General features: G+C 44.4%; 1 long non-coding RNA gene across 1 annotated transcript in view; it reads right to left on the reverse strand.

Moving 5' to 3' along the window:
* The window catches only part of LOC116083498, a 12,327-nt gene extending 7,230 nt beyond the window's left edge, over positions 1 to 5,097 (reverse strand). The window contains exon 1 of the long non-coding RNA XR_004115750.1: positions 4,981 to 5,097. This is a non-coding gene — a long non-coding RNA (uncharacterized LOC116083498). The remainder of the gene's footprint in view (positions 1 to 4,980) is intronic.
* Between the last annotated feature and the right edge of the window lie 4,222 nt (positions 5,098 to 9,319).

Consider the following 9,319-nt stretch of genomic DNA (forward strand, 5'->3'; position numbering starts at 1 on the left):
CAAGTTTAAAAAAAAAAAAAAGAAAGAAAGAAAGTTGTCTCTAACCCATGTAAGTCAGACCAGTGGATTGAATTGGACCTAACTGATCCAGAGAGCACAATAACACCATGGCACATCAAGCAGCTGCTATAGAGATCTTCATCATCTAATACAGTAACAGAGTGTCATACCTGTTCTTGGTTGCCAACTTGACTACATCTGGAATTCACTAAGATGAAGTCACCAGGCATACCTGTGAGGAAGACTCACCTGAAGTCTGGATCGTCTTTGGACAGAAGACCCCCTTAAGCCTGGGCCACACCTTGTGATAGCAGCCCATACAAGCCAAGGAAGAAAGAAGCTTCTGTTTCTGCTTGCCCGCTTACTGTCAGTCTCAGTCCACTGGCGTTGGAGCCTACCTCTTCAGGACTATGACAGATACTGAAGACCTGCTGAGACAACCAGCTCTGTGGACTGAGCAACTACAGGATTCTTGGACTTACTCACTGAGAGATGGCCATTATTGGACTAGGTGGACCACAGCCTGTAAGCTACTCTAAATCCCCTTTAAATGTAAATGTGCATATGTATATATACACACATATATGCATATACACATATGTACACGTACATACAAACATATATTCATATGTATATATATTCATGTATATGTATTCATATATATATATACTCATTCTATCAGCTATTTCTCTCGAGACCTCTGACTAATACATGTGGCAACTGAGAATGTAAGATGTGACTAAACTACAAAATAAAATTTTTCAATTCATTTCTACTTAATGGCTAAATTAAAATCTTAAAAATAATAACATAACATTTCTACTGTATAATTCTGCCCCAAACCAAGTGAGATTATGATGCTTCTGTAGGGTCCCTGCGTTTCCTATGTGTCCCAATCAGACCCTGGGCTCTCTTTAAAGAAATCCCCAAGGTCAACCTTCTCTCCTCCACAGACGTGTTCTTTGTCCTTTTTCTCAAGGGCATCCTCTGCTTTCTAGGATGGCCCATGGAGCACCTACTGACACATTTGACCCTCTCAGGGGAAGAGCAACTGGGCATCAAATGAACTTCCTGTGCTTGCCCACAGGCGTCCCTCTCAGTCTTAAGTGAGTTGAGACAAGTAGGCAAGCCCTAGAGAACTTGTCTAAAGACCTGTTGATTTTGTCTTCTCTACAATGATAGTGTGAAAATGGCTTCCTAGTGATTGTCACTGGTCATTGTGAGCAGAAGAGAGAAAGAGTGAATGGTTTTGAACTGTCTGGCCTGGTCTCTTCACGAAGTAACAAGGCAGGTATCTGTACATGGGAGAAGACACCCAAGAAATCCATCCAAATTGAGATGCCTGTTCTGATCTCAAGGAAAATAGGTTTAGACCAGCATTTGCATGTGGTTAACAACATATTTAAGGTTTATAATCTCACAGACACAGACACAATGGTGACCATCAAGGACTAATAATCAAAGGCAGATTTGCTTCAGACACCACTTAGCAAGGACAAATAATCAGACAGATTGTTTCAGGCTCCACCCAAACAGGCTTTAGTGGGTTTCCAAAGCTGGGCAGTGTGTGTATCTCTACCAAAGTGCACTCTCTCTACCATCCACTCTTCTAAAATGAAAACCACTTCTAGCAGATCTTTCTAAGTAAATATCACATTCTAACCAAGGACTTGAATGTGGGGATATGGCTGATAGCATCACACAGTGAGTTGGTCTAGTTAGCTGTTTGTCTTCCACAGTCCAACTTGTATTGGTTCAACTTCCCAAGGGTGAGGAAAGGGAGATTTTATAGAAAGTGTTTTTCAAGTATATGACCACTACTGGTTTTCATTTTCAGTTTGGGATTCAATAATTGACATGTTCTAGTCAATATCATATTATAAAATAGGTTTGTGTTAGATTTTGCTCAACATCAGTCTAATGAAAGTGTTCTGAGTAAGTTATAGATTCTGAGATAGACACCAGGACCTCAAATTGCAACGTAAGTCCAAGAGCTACATCTTCCCATCCAAACACTCGAGGCATCCCTGCAACTCAGACATCCAGCATGTGCAGTTTCCTGAGTCTGATTATGAGCAAGTCTATCCTTCCCTCAAGACATGCCCACTGCTTAGCTGAGATTCCTATGGAGAGAGGCGTCCTTAAGACTTGAGGCATCCATCTTTGCACTGGGTACCCTCTGCACCTACTGGAAATCGTGCCATAGACCCCGGCTTACTTCTTGAGTGTTTCCATGAAATGTCCTGACTCTAAAACCAGTGGGACACTGGGCATTGAAGCTCTGTTGCCAGAGGAATTTGTGGAATTTTATTCTGTGGAAACAGAGTTACAAAATTTTAAAGCTAACAGAAACCTTCCAAGTCCAGTCCTGCCAACAGTCAGATGAACTGGAGCCCTTTACTGAGGGATACTGTACTGTGTTCCATGGTAAATAATCATCATTATCATTCAGAGTTTATGGCCTGAACTTGATTTCTACCATCTTAGAGGGTTCTTCTAGGTAGCACCACCCCATAGTGTATTCTAGAAAATAAAGTGGGGTCCTTGTTTGTCTTGGTCATAGTTATTCTAATAACTCAAACAGATCCTGGTATATAATGAGCTCAATAAAGAAAAAAGAAGAGGGGGGGAGAAAGGAAGAGATGAGGAAGGAAGGAAGTGAGGGGGAGGAAGGAAGTGAGGGGAGGAAGGAAGTGAGGGGGAAGGAAGGAAGTGAGGAGGAGGAAGGAAGTGAGGGGGAGGAAGGAAGTGAGGGGGAGGAAGGAAGTGAGGGAGAGGAGGTAGGAAAGGAGGGAGAGAAAAAGAGAGAGAAGGAGGGAGGGAGAGAAAAAGGGAGAGAGAGGGAGGAAGGAGGGAGGGGATATTGTACTGGGTGGCTGGCAGCAGGTAAAGGAATGTTGAAACTTGGAACAGGAGAGAAAACAGGGGCATTTGCTCAGGATTCTCTCACCTCTTTAGCCCCATATTTCTCATATCAATCATAATGACATCAGTAGAGATTGATTTTGATCACTAACCTTAGTATCTTCCCTTTTGGAAAATAAGTTGGATGATTTGACACCAAGTGGCATACCACTGTGAGAACTTATATAACACTGTGAAGTTTTTAGTTGAGCATTAATTCCATTTTTTTAATTGTATCTTAAGTTGAAAGTACTGTTGAAGGAAAGTTTAGCTTAATAGAGCCTTTGACTCAGTCAGTCCAATGCCAGGAGAAAAGGTGGGAAACAGCCTGGAGCTGCCGTATCAAAGGCCCAGTGGCCATCAATGCAACTCTAGTGCCAGCAATGTGGACAGCTCTCATGGGAACAGCATTCCTGCTGTTTGATTCTTGTAGCACAGTACCCAAATGGACTCCAACTAGCAACCTGCCCCTCAGATAGGTCTCAAAATTTTCAGTGTGCCCAAGTGTGGGCTGATTCTCAAAGCCAATTCCAAGGGTCATAAGAAATCTGTATGCCAGAAGATGCTCCAACATGTAATAAGGACACATGCTCCACTATGTTCATAGCAGCCTTATTTATAATAGCCAGAAACTGGAAACAACCCAGGTGTCCCTCAACAGAGGAATGGATACAGAAAATGTGGTACATCTATACAATGGAGTACTATTCAGCTATTAAAAATAATGAATTTATGAAATTCTTGGGGAAATGGATGGATCTGGAGAATATCATCCTGAGCGAGGTAACCCAATCACAAAAGAACACACATGGTATGCATTCTCTGATAAGTGGATATTAGCCCAGAAAATCGGAATACACAAAGTACAAACCACAAGAAACTCAAGAAGAATGAAGACCAAAGTGTGGATACTTTGTTCCTTCTTAAAAGGGGGAAGAAAATACCCATGGAAGGATTTGTAGAAACTAACTATGGAGCAGAGACTAAAGGAAGGACAATTTAGAGACTGCTCCACCTGGGAATCCTTCCCATATTCAGTCATCAAATCTAGACACTATTGTGGATGCCAGCAAGTGTGGGATGACAGGAACCTGATATAGCTGTCTCCTAAGAGGCTCTGACAGTACCCGACTAATACAGAAGTAGAGGCTCACAGCCACCCATTGGACTGAGTACAGGGTCCCCGATGAAGGAGCTAGAGAAAAGACCAATGGAGCTGAGGGGTTTGCAGCCCCTTAGGACGAACAACAATATGAACTAACTAGTACCCTCAGAACTTCCAGGGACTAAACCACCAACCAAAGAGTACACGTGGTGGAACTCATGGCTCCAGCAACATATGTATAGCAGAGGATGGCCAAGTCAGTCATCAATGGGAGGAGAGGCCCTTGGCCCTGTGAAGGTTCTATGCCTCAGTGTAGGGGAATGCCAGAGCCAGTAAGCAGAGTGGGATAGTGAGCAGGGGGAGAGGAGAGGGAACAGGAGTTTGTTTTAGTTTTTATTTATTTTATTTTATTTTATTTTTTGGAGGGGAACCTGGGAAAGGAGATATTGTAAATAAAGAAAACATCTAATAAAAAAAGAAATCTGTATATAAATTAGTCTGGGTCCATTCCATGACTAATAATCCTCAGAAATCATGCATATTCCTGTGACCAAAAACATTATCTGAAAAGAGGAAACTACCTCCTGGGAGATTCACAAGCACTTGGGACATGACCATTCATTGAACTCTGTGTGCTGGGCGTACCACACTGTGATCTGAATCTGACCCATGAGAGCCCAGACTGAACCATCTCACAGCTGACCTACACTACAGAAGGCCAGGGGCAAGTTCAGATCAGCAATGTTCACACTACAAGCAATCATGCTGTCTTGGTACTTGGTACTTGGACTAGCTAAAGGGCCAGAAATCTAATATATCAAGAAGTTTGAGTCTAGTGCTGTGGTAAGAGGAACACAAGCAATAGACAGAGAATCAGAAGCTGGAGTCCCGTGACACGGAGTTCAGTGCCACTGAGTTTGTCTTTTAACCAGCACCATGGCCAGCTGCTACTAGGATGGTGGAGTACTCACCTGGACCTGGGCAGTATGTTACTGCAAGGTTGCTACATGGAGCCAGACACGGCCTGATCTATCACAGCTAGCGCCCTTGCTGTCTTAAGCAGAGACAATAAGGTGACCCTGTGGAAGGAGTTGATGGACAGGAAGTGAGTGTACACCAGTGATGTCAGCAAGGGCTGGGGTTCTGTGTTATGGAGTCAGCAGAGCCAGGAGTGACAACAGGCAGGCTGTGAATCCTCATATGCCAATCACGGGACTATCTCTTAAGACAGCTAACCTGACAAATAAGAAGAGCTCTCAACTGCACTAAGAATACTTCCCCAGGAACAGTTACAAACATAGCCAGATGGACAGTGTATCATGATGAACATGACTCTGTGTGGTCTATAATTTACTGCTCAGCTGAAAGAGCTCTTAAAGAGGAAACTAAAAACGACCTCAATCTATCATTTAAATTGCTTAGGCCGATTTTGTGTACCATTAGTTCATAGCTTGTGGGGGGGGGGTGTTCTAAGTAATTAAATAGGATGTGAGAGTGATCTGGCTGTGATATCTGTCACTCTGTTGTTTGCCATTGTTGATTTGACTAATCAGGCTGGCTAGCCAGGTATCCCTCCCAAATCCATTCTGTTGGCTGGACCTTCCCCAGTAGAGGAGGGCCAAGGGTACACCAGTAGCTTTCATCTCTTGATAGAACCTCTGAATAAACTCTCAAAACACAAAGTAATTAAATAAAATCATTTTGTTTATGGGACCAGAGACACGGCTCAGCACTTGCCAAGATCCGCACTGTGGAAGGAGAGCGCCATCTTCCGTAAGTTGTCCTCTGACCTCCACATGCTTACGGCGACATGGGCACACATATTTGTGCTGTTTCTCCCCCCTTTCTCATTCGTGTGCATATGTGTGTGTGTATGTGTGACACACACACACTAAAGAAATACAACACAAAATTTTTAGTAAAAGCCTCTGACTCACCAAGCAGTGATGGCACACACCTTTGATCCCAGCATCAGAGGCAGGCAGATTTCTAGTTCAAGCCGAGCCTGATCTACAGAGCTAGTTCTAGGACAGCCAGGGCTCCACTGAGAAACCCTGTCTAAAAAAAAAAAAAAAAAAAAAAAAAAAAAAAAAAAAAAAAAAAGTCTTTGACTCAAAATAACTGTAATAACCACTCGTTTTTATCATGTTTAGGAGATAAGGGGTAAGGATTGTGCTTACTTTAGAGCTTTTAAAAACAACACTGAATTATGAAAACAGGACTTATGAAACTATGAATAAAATAAGCAGGTGGTACCCCATTGTTTGTCTACTTTGTTCTTGGTGTTGCTTTCCATTTGGTTTGGTTTGGTTTTCCATTGAGTGATGACACCTAAACATTTCATCCAAGGTCTGACCGTAGCTTTGCTGCCACCTTCTGGCAAAAAAAAAAAGTGAACACCTTAGGCTATTTGATTACATTGAGTTTCTATAATTTTGTTTAAATTATACATTTATTTCAGTCCATGTACTACCACTAAAAATGAAATTTGTTAAAGGGTAAAGGGAGCACAGAGAAAAAAAGGCCTTCTACCAACACGTAAGAAAATTCGATTTGTAAACTGTTTTGAATACTCGGTGTCCAGGAGTGGCAGTAAAAGAAAAATGGTGGCGGCAACTATAAGCAGAAAATTTGGAAGAGAAGAGGTTAAGGAAAGCCCCTGTGTTGGTTTGAATGGGAATGTCCCCCGCAGGCTCAGTCATTTTGCCCCAGTTGGTGGCGCTGTTTGTGACGTGTAGGAGACACTAGGGTGGGGCATAGGGTATTGGCAGAGGGGGAGTATTGGCCGGTGGGGTATCGGTGTGGTGGGCAGTGGGAGGAGGGTGGCTTCCGGAGTGAAAAGCTTGCCCTGCTTCCTGTCTGCTCTCTATGCTTCCTGCTGAGCTTCCTGCTCTAGCTGCTATGGAATGGGCTGTTAGGAAGTCAAGCCAACTTGGAAGAAGATCGCTGGGGCAAAGACTTTGAAGAATGTGTCTCATCCCTCGTCCTTTCTTCTCTGCCTGCTTCCTGGCTGACAGGAAGTGAGGCTCTGATCCGCTCCCTCCTCCTACCTTGCCTCGGGCTCGGGCAGTGGAGCCAGCCAGCCAGCCGTGGACTGAAACCTTTCCTCCCTTCCAATTGTGTCTCAGCTATTTTGTCACAGGGATAAGAAGCTAACTAGCACACAGTCTCCTTCTAGCTAGGGAGGAAAGTGTTCCTTGAGATCCCCTAGGGCAGCGGTTCTCAACCTTCCTGACACTGCCACCCTTTAAAACAGTTCCTCGGGTTGTGGTGACACCAATCATAAAGGTATTTTCATGGCTACTTCATAACTGTAAATGCCTGTGTTTTCCTATGGTCTTAGGTGACCTCTCAAACCCAAAAGGGGCCACGACCCACAAGTTGAGAACGCTGCTCGAGAGTACTGGGCCAGTTTAGGCAAATGGGCAAGAAAGCCTTAGTGGTTTGAATGAGATTTGTCCCATAGCATAAGGTGGCCGAAGACTTGGTCCCAGGTAGGTGGTGCTGTGAGCAAAGCTTAGGAGGTGTGGCCTTGCTAGAGGAGGTAGGTCACTGGGGGCGGGCTTTGAGAGTTTAAAGACTTAAGCCACACCCAGCTTCCTCTCTTTCCTTCCTGGTTCAAGTTCACAGTGTAAGCCCTGGGCTTCCCGTTCCTGCCACTATGTCTGCTACTTGCTGCCGTGCCTCTGCTCCTCCAGCATAGACTCTAACCCTCTAGGAACTCTAAGTCCAAATAAATTTCCTTCCACACGTTGCCTTGGCCGTGGTATTTCATCACAGCAGCAGAAAAGCCGCTGGAAGAACAGGCACACGGTACGAGATCATCTTATTCACAATTCACTATATCATAGGGCGATTAGTACTATAATGAGACACCATGACCAAAGCAACTTGGGGAAGAAAGGGTTTATTCCACTTACACAGCACTGTTCATCATTAAAGGAAGGCAAGACAACGCAAACAGGGCAGGATCCTGGAGGCAGGAGCTGATGCAGAAGCCATGGAAGGATGCTGCTTACTGGCTTGCTTCCCATGGCTTGCTCAGCCTGATTTCTTATAGAACCCAAGACCACCAGCCCAGGGATGGCACCACCCATAATGGTCTAGGCACTCCCCCAGAAACCACTAAGTAGGAAAATGCCATACAGCTGGATGTTATAGAGGCATTTTCTCAATTGAGGTTTCCTCCTTTCAGGTGACTCTGTCTTGTATCAAGCTGGCATGAAACTAACCAGGACACACTATAAAAATGATATTGTGTGGGACAGACATGGCGTCTGACACCTTTAATCCTAGCACTCAGGAGTCAGAGGCAGGTGGATCTCTAATATCAAGGCTAGATGAAGAAACATATCTCACAGGTATGTACACACACACACACACACACACTGACATCCTGCAGAATAATTGGCCAGTTCTTTATAAAGGTCACATAAAGGGGCTAGGGAGAGAGACTACTCAGTGGTTTCGAGCACAGGCTGTCTTGCAGAGGACGGGAGTTCAGTCCCCAGCACCCACGTGTCGCAACCACCCTCGACCAGCAAGAATGACGCAACACACACTCGAGCTCTTCTCATGTAGTTTACTCAGGAACCTTTGAACAATCTTCTGACCATGAGGAAAGCCAACCCACAGGTTAAATACTGTATGGTCAGCCACCCAAGTAAAGCCATGTGGCGCTATCTTACAGCCCCACACAGTGGAAGCAAGCCAGTTGACTCAGCCCATAACCAAGTAAGGACTTGTTTACTTCAAGAGCACTCGCCGTCGGGCTAGCGGAGGGCGGAGGCCGGCGCCATCTTAGGGTGTGGTGCATCGCAGCTCTCTACACACATGGTGGCTCACAACTATCTATAACTCCAGTTCTAAAAGAGGTAACACCCTTTTCTGGCCTTCTTGGGCATCAAGCACACACAGAGAACAAGCAAACATCATGGTTTTTTTCTTTTTTAATAATAAAAAAAGGGAGGGTGTGCATGGAGTTAGCCACAACAGTGAAGTGAGGTGATCAGTGAAATCCAGTCATCTGACCATGAACTAGATAGGTCCCTTGTAGAAATCACTCTGTCCATAGTCCCACTACAGGACAATAAGTAAGCCAGACCATACCCCAATTTGCTCATCCATTCATCCAACCATGGGTACCACTGACTTAATGTGCTTTTTGAGAGAAGAAACTGCCACTCATGGTACATCAGCAGCTGCATATTTTTTAAAAGATTTTATGTACCTGAATACGCCGTCTGTCTTCAGACACACCAGATGACAGCATCAGATTCCATTACAGATGGTTGTGAGCTACCATGTGGT

Source organism: Mastomys coucha, unplaced genomic scaffold, assembly GCF_008632895.1.
Source record: "Mastomys coucha isolate ucsf_1 unplaced genomic scaffold, UCSF_Mcou_1 pScaffold8, whole genome shotgun sequence".
NCBI lineage: Eukaryota > Metazoa > Chordata > Mammalia > Rodentia > Muridae > Mastomys > Mastomys coucha.